A 12,457-nucleotide genomic window follows, 5' to 3' on the forward strand; every position below is an offset into this window, starting at 1 on the left:
ACATGCATGCCACTCGTTGCACGCGCGTATTCGCCAACGCGAAAGTGGAGCTTGAATAGCGATAGATTTTGAAGGAAAAACGGTGGTGGTTGGCGCACACAAACCACGCCCTAGCAATGGCCGGGCGTCCGGGCTCCCCGGTGCGAGGAGGCATGTGGGGATCGCGAGGCGCGCGGCGCCGCCACGTGCCCGCGCACGCTGCCTCCCGGGCCCCCCGCGCGCCACCTCGGCGCCGCCGTGGACGCCTCCACGCGGGCGGCACGCTCCGGCCGAACGGCCCCGTACGCCGGGCGCAGTTTAGTGGAGAAAATCATGAGCTTATTTCTGCGCGCGTGCACTGAAAAAAAGTGCCAGTCTTTATTTTTTAAAGTCAAACAACATATTTATAAAAAATATAAAAAAGTTTTTTATATACACGTTCTAAATAATATAAAAGTTATATTAAAAATCCTAAAAACAATTTTAAATTTAATAATATACTCTACATTTACAGTTTATAAGTACGAGCAAAAACTTGTGCTCCACATATCCAGTACCCCGCGGACACACGAGAACAGGGTAGATGTAGCAGTGGACCAGCAACGGAAAAAGGCGTAGCAGGAGTAGAGTCAGCTAGCTCTGCGTGGCCCACATCAACAGCAACAACAGGGAGGGGCATAGCAAAAGCAAAGGAATGTAGGCCTCAGGGTCTGGGGGCCTTTCTGCACCGCGACGTACGTGCTGGGCCGGTGGCCGGGGCGTGGCGCTGGGCACTGTAGAACGGACGAGAGAGCGAGACGAAGGGGAGCATTGACCCCGGCGGGCCGCGCGCGCTTTTCCGACGTGCCGTTTTCGCTCCTTGCTTTTTTTTGCTTTGCAGGTCACTCTCCTGGGCCATGGCCCGCGTACCGTGGATTCGTCAAAACCATCCGATCCATCCATCCGTCGCTCGCCCGCGCTACGGTTCGCTCCGCACTAACCAGCCTCCCGATCGACATTTTTCTCCTCCGCGACGAGGCGCGGGAGCCAGCCAAAAAACGTACGGTAGGTGCCTTCGCTCGCGTCGCCGTCGCATCCCCGGGGGCGGGGCAGGGGCACCACCTGCGCACCGTATCCCGTTGCAACCGGCCTCACCAAATCGATGCGGAGATTATGAGTGCATGATGCGTTGGTGATTTCGTGCCCGGTGCCGGGTTGCCGAGCCAAAACGGCTTTATCTTTTGGGTTTTTTTGTCTTGAAAAATTTCAAACAAACAGTATATTTACAAATAAGAAACAAATTGTAAATAAAATTTTAATATATGTGTTTTTAATAATTTAAAAATAAATATAAAAAATACACTATGATTAAAAACCATTCAAAATCAACTCTAAATTAAAAACTAAAAATTCAATTTTAACTTATAAATATAAACAAAAACGAAAATGACAAGACTTAAAAGTGTCCAACAAACTACGAAATTGCCAAGTTTAGCGAGGTACAAATATATCTATGTCCAACTTTTGCTACTGTAGTATGGAATTACGAAATGTTAGGTGCATATCTTTTCATTTATGTTTATAGTTATAAATATTTTTTTATTTTTAATCTTAAATTTAAAAATTGATTTTATGTTTTTAATTTTTAATTTTAGATGACTAATAACGTATATAAAAGTTTTATTTATAAATTATTTTTTTATAAATGTCATCCCAACGAGCCTTGCTAGTGTAGGCTACCAAACATGGAATGGACTGTAACACACGGACACAGGTAGGAAATGATTCGTGGAGCGGCCAAAGTGCCAACAGAAAATTCCATAATTTATGCGCTACTGTGTATGTACCTGTAGTGCCGCCGTGACGGCGTCCATTCCCTTTCTTGAGACGTATAAGAGAGTACTGTCCAGCGATTGCACATTGCGTACCACCCATGCGTCAACGGCCGATGAATATCATACGTTGATACACAAACCCCGGTTGATATTAGGGTTTCATTTATCGTGCAGGGGACCGAAACTGGCCCTGGTTGAGCGAAGATAATCAACGATAATCGCGATGATAGTTAAAAAGCCCATATGAATTTAAAACTCAAAAGTTTAAAAAAATTGTCACAGTTTTAGTTATTGCGCTGCTTGGTGCAATTATTGTGGCGATTTTAAAGATGACGATAATCATGGCTTCGATCACGATAATGGTATGATTATTACACGGTTTGGTATAATTATCACGGTGATTTTTAATTCCTTTGTATTGGGCCTCAGGAACAGTAAATTTTTAATTTTTTTCTTGCCTTTTGACCTTTTTAAATTGGTTCATGCCTATCTTGTTTTTGAAATTTTTTTCACCACTAAATTTAGGATAAGCACAACTATCACCATGATTTTTTGGAATTTTTCTATTGATTTTTTAAAAATTCTTGAATTGGGGCGATATTTGCGGAACCGTATCATCAAATGCCGCTGTCGTATCTTGGCGAAACATACTTGTGAACTCTGGTTGATATGCATACCCACGACGCGCCGAGAACTCACTCAGAGCGCGGGAATTTCACGGAAAAAATTTAGTTCCATAAAATTCGTGAAATCTCTTCAAACATAATATACCCTACTTTTCTTCGCAAAAATAAAATGATGTAGTGCTCCATGCATGCTAAAGATAAAATGAACCTTTTGTACAAGAAAAATATATATCATGTGGCATTGGAAATTTGTGATTTTAGTTTTATACCACGGGTTGCTGCCCTCGTGACTGCCCATGGCTTTAGTAGGTACAGAAGACTATACCCTAGTCCCGCCTCTTTCACCGAGAATGTGTTGAGATATAGTCATAGACAACACTTACAAGCATGGCGGGGTCAACTAGCTAGAGGTGTTTCCATCCTCCTCCACAGGGAAAATCCATGGGACTGGTAGCCGTAGTGACGAAGGGGGTGGAAAGGGCAATCGAGTTCATAATAAGCTTGGAGAAGAAAGGATGGAGACCTCACCATGTACATGGTCGATGGAGGTAGAAGAGAGCGGGCTTGGGTTTGGAAGGAGGTTGTGACACAAAGGCAGAGGAACTCAAGGTCAATGATGTGAGGGAGGGGGGCTAGTGTGGCCACTGCCAACGATGCTAAGGAGTTATCCATTCCCCATCCCTAGAAGAAAGGGTAGAAGGAGAGACGACAAGGGAGAAAGAGGAGGGGATGAGAGAAGAGTCATGAAAAGAGAGTTGGGTCCCATTTCTATTATTTCTTAGCTAGGTCCCATTATATTAAATTAGTTTTGTTGACTAGACCGCCACATATGATAAAAGAATTATCCATTATTAGTTGTAATGCCATATAGACACTGTTTCAGCTAAAACCAATTTATAAAAACTGTCGAGGGAGGCAAAATACTAGGTATCTATAGTTCAACGAGCATCCACACTTCTTTTTAGGTTTGAGAGAGATGAATTGAACTCAACTGGTAGTTGAGAGAGTCAAAGTAGCACCGAACGTTTGGGTTACCCGGAAATTTCGGGTCGGATTTTTTGGGTTTTTCAAATTTTGGGTTTCCAAAATCAATACCTGGAACTAGTGAAAAAATTCTAAGACCTGGCATTTTGGGTACCACAAAATCGGGTTCAAGTTTCAGGTTACCCGTTATAACCTAACCGATGCTTAGCATGCTGAAAATAAATGTTCTGGATGTCCTTTGGCACAAAAATTAGCAATGATTCAATGGCCCTGTTCGTTTGGGAGGAGATAAGATAACTTACTTTGGTACGAAAAACGTAGTAATAGATTAGTACATGATTAATTAATTATTAATTATTAAAAAATATATAATAGATTAATATGATTTTTTAAAACAACTTTTCTATAAAATTTTTTTACAAAAAATACACCACTTAGTAGTTCGGGAAGCGTGCGCGTGGAAAACGAGAGGAGTTAGATATCTTATGCAGGGTGGTGAACGCAGCTAATGTCATTTTTCTAAAAGAAATATTGTTTTAGCAATATTTAAGTTGTAAAGCCGCACAAATTGTCTAAAGTCACACATTAAACCGTTAAAGTAAAAGGATTGTAGGTTGTGTGTGATTTCTTGCCATACTTGTGGACTGCGCGAGTGTGGACCGGTTTGGGCTAGGCTCAAACCGAAGAAAGCAAAAGATTGTTACTCATACTTCGGGTTAGTCGGGTATTTCGGGTACCGGAGACACAAACTTGAAATAAATTTAAGTTTTTAGATTTGAAACTCACAAATACAGTTTAGGTATCAGGTTTCGGTTCTTTCGGTTCGGTCTTTGGGTTTCGGGTTCTGTGCCAAAGTTCTAAGTCAAAATACACTTTTTCCAAAAAAAAAAAACAAGCACACCGATTTCTCCTGGGCCCGATTACACAGCCTCGGCCTGTAAGCACCAATGGCCCAAAGAGATATGTACAGTCAGCACTCGTGCTTTTCGGCGTGGCCATCGTTGACGCCTTCACGGTTTCAACCTGTTCCTTGCTGGGCTCGGCTTCCTCGGCGGACAGGATAGCGCAAGATAAAAGAGAACGGCACATCGAGCGAAGGCGGGAGGCGGCTCCTCCTGCGACTGCGACGGCGAGACGTCCATGGCGTTCCTCTCCCTTTCCCTCCGCCCCCCCCCCCCCCCCCCCTTCAGATACCTGGTCCTCTGGGATGCAGGCAGCATCTTTGCTGCGTGCATTTTCCCAGCATTTTCCCTTTCTTTCCCTTCCGGGGGCTTGTTCATTTTGTAACCATAGTAGGGTTGTAGCTGTGGATGAAGGGATCAGCAATTTGGATTGTGGTGGCTACCTTTCGGAAAATGTTAAGTTCCATGGAGGTATTTTGTTTCCAGATCAGTTAGTACAATGTGTCAAATGTTACACGATCTTGGATACGTTCATGCGTCACCAGAAGGCAAAAACCGGTTGACAAACCTTCCTGCGCTATGTATTTATGCTTTTATATCTGGAATATTACAAGTTACAAATTCAAATTTACATGGTGATACTGATGAATCATGGAGTTTATTGGTGATGGAACCATACCTGATTTTTTTTTCAATGGGGAGCCACACCTGTAAATTGTGTGAGTGAATATCAACCAAGAAACTACACGCGATGCAAGTTTCACCACAAATAAGCTGAATGATGAATATCAACCAAAGAACTACACGCGATGCAAGTTTCAGGAATTAACTGAAAACCATGTAAATATAGGTTTTACACTGGTTTCCAGTTTTTATTACTAAACAGGAAAAGCCGGTTAGTATCCATAGTTGGTATGATGCCTTAAAGGCTCAAGGTGAATATGCAACATTTATTCATCTAATTTTACATGTTATGAAGTTTTGTGGTTTGGCCTTTGGATCCCATCTTTCTAGCTAGTTACTATATCTTTGCTAGCTGTTCATGGATTCTATTCATATTCCTTTACCTGCCTGTAGAAAATTAAAGTCGTCCATTTTTTTAATGTAAAGTGCAACTTTTTCTTTGCGCTATTATATGGAGGTTTCGATTGATTTTTCTTTGATTTAAACCAGTAATTCAAGAACTGGCTTTTGGGAAAACACAAAACATTCGTCCTCGTGTAATCCCTGCTAGCAGAGTTGGTTTTGTCAGAAAAACAGTGGAGTGCAAAGAATCTAGAATTGGAAAGAAACCTATCGGAATTCCATCAAATGTTAACCTCACATTAGAGGAGCAATTTATAAAAGCTAACGGTCCATTGGGGGAGTTATAACTAAACTATCCAGGCGAAGTCAAAGTGCTGAAAGAAGAATCTGGTAAGCTCCAAAACTGTGGAAACCAATAGGGCAAACCAGATGCAAGGCCTTTTCAGGTAAGATAACTTGTCTGTATTCCATATTGCTCTGGTTCACTTATAATTTTCAGTTTTCAGTGTTTTGCTATTAGTGTTTGCTTTCCATAAAATTTCCTGTAATCCAAAATTTTGTTGCTGAGTTAGGAGTTAGGATCCCCACCTTTCATCACAAGTCACTTATATAAGCACTGTTAACTGTTTCTTCACATGAGTAATGGCCTAATTGGTACTCCCTCCGTTTCGTAACATAAGATATTTGACTTTTTTGCTTGTAATGTTTGACTATTTGTCTTATTTAAAAAATTATGAAAATACTATTTATTTTGCTTGTGACTTACTTTATTATAAAAGAAACTTTAAGCACGACTTATTATTTTTTATATTTGTACTAAATTTTTAAATAAGACGAATGGTCGAACGTTGTAACCAAAAAAATCAAACATCTTACATTATGAAATGAATGTAGTATATTTGATAGTCACACCATCAATGCCTTAAAATAACTTATACCACAACGGCCGCGTTCGGCCACATGGGTTAGTTACCTTAACCCTCTTTTTTCCACGTGCACGTTTTCCGAACTACTAAACAGTGTATTTTTTACAAAAAAAATTCTATAAAAAAGTTATTTTAAAAAATCATATTAATCTATTTTTTTATATATTTTAAATAATTAATAATTAATTAATCATGTACTAATCTATTATTACGTTTTCTGCGCCGGATAACTAACCCCCTCCCCCTCCAAACGAACGCAGCCAACATAGTATTTGCAACATGAGAATTGATAGTCACAACCCTATATTCCTACTAGCCAGTATAAGGATGCATATTCTAGGTAGCAATATCCAACTTCTTGGTTTTGCTTTCTTTGACTCTCGTTTGACAATAATCAATACCAGTGGTGATATTTCTTTGTTATGGAGATAAGTAAATAAGCTCCACGCTTTCAAGCTGTATTGAGCGTAATATAGTAAACCTTGAGAGGCAGAAAAACGAAATCAGTTTTAGTAGACTAGTAATACATCTGAGTTAATCTAGAACAAAATGTTTCTTCTTGCATTTTCCAGTCTGTGCTATATTCATACTAAGGCAATAAGTGGGCACATGTTGTTTTATTGTTCCCTTTAGGGATTTAAGATCTGTAAATCTGTTCTTGAACACCAGTCATCTAGTCCTACTGACACTTGGTCTACAGTTTCTCACATTTTGATAATAAGAAATAACAAGCTATTATGTTTAGTAAATTTGGAAAAATGCCCACCTTGTTTGAAAGGAGTACTCAGTACAGATATGCAGAATCAAGGATTCATGAATGGCGTGATATGCCACCAAACCCTTTTCCTGTTCACTGTTGACAAGCTTACTTTCAAAACTTCCAGGTCTGTGTGCCAACCCTTTTCCTATTCCTCTCACTAGCAACTAGTCTGTCTTTGCCTTGTGCTGAAGAACCTTCTACAGAATGATGTTTGGTTTTGCTTCCTAATCATAGCATATTCAGCTGAATGATCGTGTCAGTTGTCACGCCTTCCTGTCTATCTATCCATCTAAAAAACACGGGTGCATATCCAATGCAGAACCCTGACAGGCAACATCATCGTAGGGGTATCAAAAGGGTTTGACAAGAAGCTTCAGTTAGTTGGGGTCGGGTACCGTGCAGCCGTGTAAGGCAAAGATCTCGTGATAGATTTTCGGGATAATTAATTTTTTATCACTATTATAAGCAATGATAATAGATTTATCATTAGACCCATATATCATAGGCATGAGAGACCATATATTATAAACAATAAGTGATAAATATGTTATCATCTAAATCTTAAGAGTGACAAATAGTGAAATGTCCTGAATTTTCGCGTCCTGTTCAGATGGCTGTTCGTGAACGTTAAGGTGGAGGAGAACATCAGGATCATCGTGAGTGGCTATGACAAGAGCTCGATTGGTCAGTTTGCTGCCTCGATAAAGAAGTGGAGGCCACCTGAGCCGTACAAGGGGAAGGGCATCTGATATGCCGATGAGGATGTCAGAGCAAGGCTAATAAGGGGCTGTTTAGTTCCTAGAAATTTTTATCCAAAAACATCACAACGAATGGACAATTAAATAGAGTATTAAACATAGATAAAACGAAAAACTAATTGCACAGTTACATGAGAAATCGTGAGACGAATCTTTTAAACGTAGTTAGTATGTGATTAGCCATAAGTGATACAGTGGCCCATATACGCTAATGATGGATTAATTATGCTCAAAAGATTTGTCTCGCGGTTTACAGACCAGCCGTGAAATTCGTTTTTTCATTCATGTCCAAAAACCCCTTTCGATATATGGTCAAACATCCGATGTGACATCCAAAAATTTTCATTTCACCAACTAAGGGGGTGTTTAGTTCCTAAAACTTTTCCTAAAAACATCGTATCGAATTTTTGGACATCAAAATAAATCATTAAATATATATATAAATATTAAAACTAATTACACAGTTACGGAGGAAATAGTGAGACGAATCTTTTAAGCCTAATTAGAACGTGATTAGCCATAAGTGCTATAGTAACCAACATGTGCTAATGACGGATTAATTAGACTCAAAAGATTCGTCTTGCGGTTTCTAGGCGGAATCTGAAATTTGTTTTTGTAATTAGACTACGTTTAATACTTCAAATGTGTGTTTAAAGTTTTGATATGATGTTTTTGCAAAAAAAATTTGCAAACTAAACAAGGCCTAAACACCCCTAATATAGCCACTATAAAACTTTTTGTAGTCTTCTCTTAGTTCATCTATGTAGTAGTTAGCTTTTTATCATTAATGCAGAAAGTATATGTCTCTCAGAGTAAGTATAATAGCTGGCTATAAGCCAGCTAAATGCTGATGTGGAAGAGAGAAGGAAGGAGAGAGAGGAGAAGCTAGCTATAAGCTTATAGCCAGCTCAGACACAAGAACTAAGACACCACGTGAGAGAGACATATGGGTCTTGTATTAAAGATGAAGAGCTAACCATTATATGAGTGAGTTATAAGAAGACTACAAGGAGTCTTATAGCCAGCTTGTTGACTATATTATTAGTCTTGCTCTCATAGAGTTTTTTGATTCTTATGCCAAAGCTGACTATAAACTTATAGTCCGTTTCTACCGTCTCTCTTTCTCTCTGCTCTCCACATCAGTATTTATTTGGCTTATAGCCTGATATTACGCTTGCTCTAGGAAGAAAGGAGGGTAAAGCCGGGAAAAAGAAGCAGAAAGGCGCTGTTGCATCATCATTCTGCTGGTCTTGTTTCTGATCCCCCCTGGGTAATCCATCTTTTGTGAAAAAGAAAACAACATTTCTCAAATCATGTACTAGTAGAAGTCTGCTTTTTAACGGCTTGTCAAGACACAGTATTGCTCATACTCCAGCAGCTGTACTGTTCCCATCAACCCATGTGTTTGGACCTGCAGAGCAACGCTAAATTAAACTAAAGGCTGATTAACCTTCACGTCTCTGCACCGAAGTCCAAAGAAACCAGACTTTCAGAATCCGAAGTTTGACAAAACAGTGGCACTCTGGGTCTTAAACCACGCCACGCGATTTAAGGGCCTGAGAAATCAAATCTGATGCGGCCTCGCGTCGGCAGCCGTCACGTGGTCCGCCTCTGATTCCCCGTTCCGAACTTCCAATACCGCGACGCGACGCGCCGCACGCGAAGCTGACGCGCAACGAAAGCGATCTCGCCGGACACGGTCACACGGCCGTCGCGCACTACGTCCCCCGGAAGGCCCGAACCGAGCACGCGTGCGTGCGCACCAGCTCACCCTAAGAATCCTCCACAAAAACAACGCCCTTTTGCCGCTGTCTAGCCGTAGCTAGCACCTGCTCGCGGGTTGCGTGGGCCGGCCGGAGTTGTCGATCTCATCATCGTGCCGCGCGCGCTGGACTACGGAAGAATCAGCGGCGCATGCAACGCCAATCGAGGCAGCTGATGTCCGTTCATCCAGTCCTCTGGCCTACACAAAGTCACAAACAAGCCAGGCTCTAGTGGTATGGTGTGACGCTTTTGATCTTCTCTTTGATCGCAGCCTCACACTTGACATGCACTATCCAGGCTTGGTGGGTAAATTAAGTTGATGAAATCTGGCGCCTACTCCGGAGCTGACTAATTGAGTGGTGCAACAAACGCCAGCTAGTTGGAAATTCTCCCTTTCGTGTCATCATGTTCCCTTCTCTCGCAATCGGCAGGTGGTCTACCTGAATCCTGATCAGCATCAATTAATTCGATCTGCAAATTAAGTAGTACTCCCTCCAAATTTTTATATATGACACCATTAACTTTTAGGATTATGTTTGACTATTCGTCTTATTCAAAATTTATATCTAAAATATGCAAAATTAAAATGCATAATTAAAGTTCCTATAATAATAAATCATATTATAATAAAATAATTAATAATTATATAATTTTTTAATAAGACGAATGGTCAAACGTGAACCTAAAAGTTAACGGCGTCATATAAAAAAAATATGGAGGGAATATCTCTGACTGCCTTCTTTGTGCTGAGTAGGTGCCGTTTCCTCAAGTGGAAAGCGGTGGTGTCCTACTTGGCTGCAGCTAGATTTTATGCCACACATTCAGCCCAGGGTAAGTACATAACTTTATTTGCTTAGGATTAGAGTTAAGTTAGTATATTTGCCATGTGCATGCGGTTAGTTACCTGTGTCTGTTTGCTACGCAAGTCGGAGCTAATACCAGCTGCATTTCTTTATAAGCTAGTGACCCTTTTTTCTTCACATGTACACGAGCACAAAGGGGACAAAAGCATTCTACAACCAAACAGAGCAGCCCTAACCCACCAACTAACCCAAAAGAAAGGAATATATAGTTAACTTTTTGTTCGAATAAAAACAAAGTACTTTTGGTGAAACCAGCAAGCAATCTGGTGGCATTGTAGCTTGGTCACGGCACGTCGGCACCCAACATATCATACCGATTCCTTTGCTCCTAATCTGACTCAAATAGAAGCATGCACCGGGCGCTTTCGGCGTCGCGAAAGTCGGTCGATCTCCGTCCAAAAATACACGTGTCAGTACACGCGAAGATGCATATGATGCTGCATTGATGTTCTCTCAGTCATCTAAGCTAACTTCAAATGTTGGAATCTTACCGCAAACGCCACGACTTGCATCTTTTGATTCCCTCACTTTGCTGTTGCATTAACTAAGCAGCAGCAGTAGAAGAGAGAGATAGAGAGGAGCTGTACAGTAGTTAGACTATAAGCTGGCTATAAACATATTTCAAGCAGATAAGAGAAAAGAGAAAAGAAGTGAGCTATAAATTTATAGTCAACTGTACACGGACTCTAAGACACAATGTATGTATGACATATGAGATATATTACTATATGTTTTATAGCTAAATATTGTATAAATTGATTATTAATTGGCTATAGATAAATTAGAGATAGTTGACTACTTGAATTTGCTCTAAATGGCGATCAGGACGGCCACCGACACCGGCCGCTATCCACCGTTCCTTTGGCACACCTCGTGGAGATGCCCGGGCTCGCGATCGAATCGATCGATCCATCGACCGCTGCGCTGAATGGTAGGTTCCACGGGGCGAGAACGACCAGAGGGGGGGGGGGGGGGTGGCAAAAGTAAGATCAGCGAGCCGGCGAGCCCAATAATGCGACCGCGCGAGATGGGAGCGGCAATCGCAGCACTGTTCGGGCGGGACAGGATTAGGTCACGTCCGGTTGGGAGCACGAGAATTTTCCGCTACCAGTAGAATGCAACAGCGGACACCGATCTGCCGCGGGGCAAGCATGAAGCATGCGCCGTGGCTATCCCATCGCGAGGTAGGTTTGCGCGCAACTAGGCAAGTAGCGCGCGCGAGACGGACGGGACCGACACGGTGGCGGGGCTTGGCGCGTTTGCTGCATCGGGGGCTGGGACGCTGGGTTGTTGCGAGCGCGGCGCGCGGACACCGCCGTTTTCTGTGCAACCACCGGGGGGGGGGGGGGGGGGGGGGACGGTGGCCGCCGGGCTGGGGCGGCCGTGGGGATCACCGATGGCCCGGATTCGTACGTGCGTGCGTCGTCCGATGCGCGCGCGCGAGGTGAGACGGGCATGTGCGCGGTGCCGGGCGGTGGGGGTGTCGCCCCGGCTGGCTCTGGCTCTGGCTCCCGGTGGTTGGTGTCTTTTGGCCTAGCTCCTTGCGCCGCCAGTTCAGAACTTGGGATCCATCCCGTCCGTACGTGTAAAAATTAGTACGTATTAGTATATGCAGGTGATGACGCCTGCGTTTCGCCTCGCCGTAGTTTTGCTTTGCTGTTCCTTTCTTTCTTTCTTTTGTGCGGATCCTTTCAGATAGGAAAGGGCGAGCGGAAAGGGAGTCGGATGTTGCAGGGAAAAAAAAGGGTGAAAGGCGTGGGATCCTTTTCTCCGGACGAGACGCTTCTACGTGCGTGTGACGTGCTACGGTATTCCATTTCCCATGGCTTGTTTTTGTTCCGGTTTTTGACGCACCGAGTGCTAGAAAGTTATCACTCAAATTTTTTTAAGAAAAATACGAAATGATATATTTATAAATAAAAAAAATAATTTATAAATATTTTTATATACACATGTTCTTGATGATTTAGAAATAAATCTTGAAAATAAACAACAACAAACCCCTAAAATTAACAGGTTTAAAATTTAAATTTAGCTTATGAGTAAAGTATGAGT

At 42.1% G+C, this 12,457-nt stretch overlaps 1 pseudogene; it reads left to right on the forward strand.

The window, feature by feature from the left end:
- The first annotated feature begins 4,610 nt into the window (after positions 1 to 4,610).
- LOC102717234 lies at positions 4,611 to 9,035 on the forward strand (annotated as a pseudogene).
- The last annotated feature ends 3,422 nt before the right edge of the window (positions 9,036 to 12,457 follow it).

Source organism: Oryza brachyantha, chromosome 3 (assembly GCF_000231095.2).
Source record: "Oryza brachyantha chromosome 3, ObraRS2, whole genome shotgun sequence".
NCBI lineage: Eukaryota > Viridiplantae > Streptophyta > Magnoliopsida > Poales > Poaceae > Oryza > Oryza brachyantha.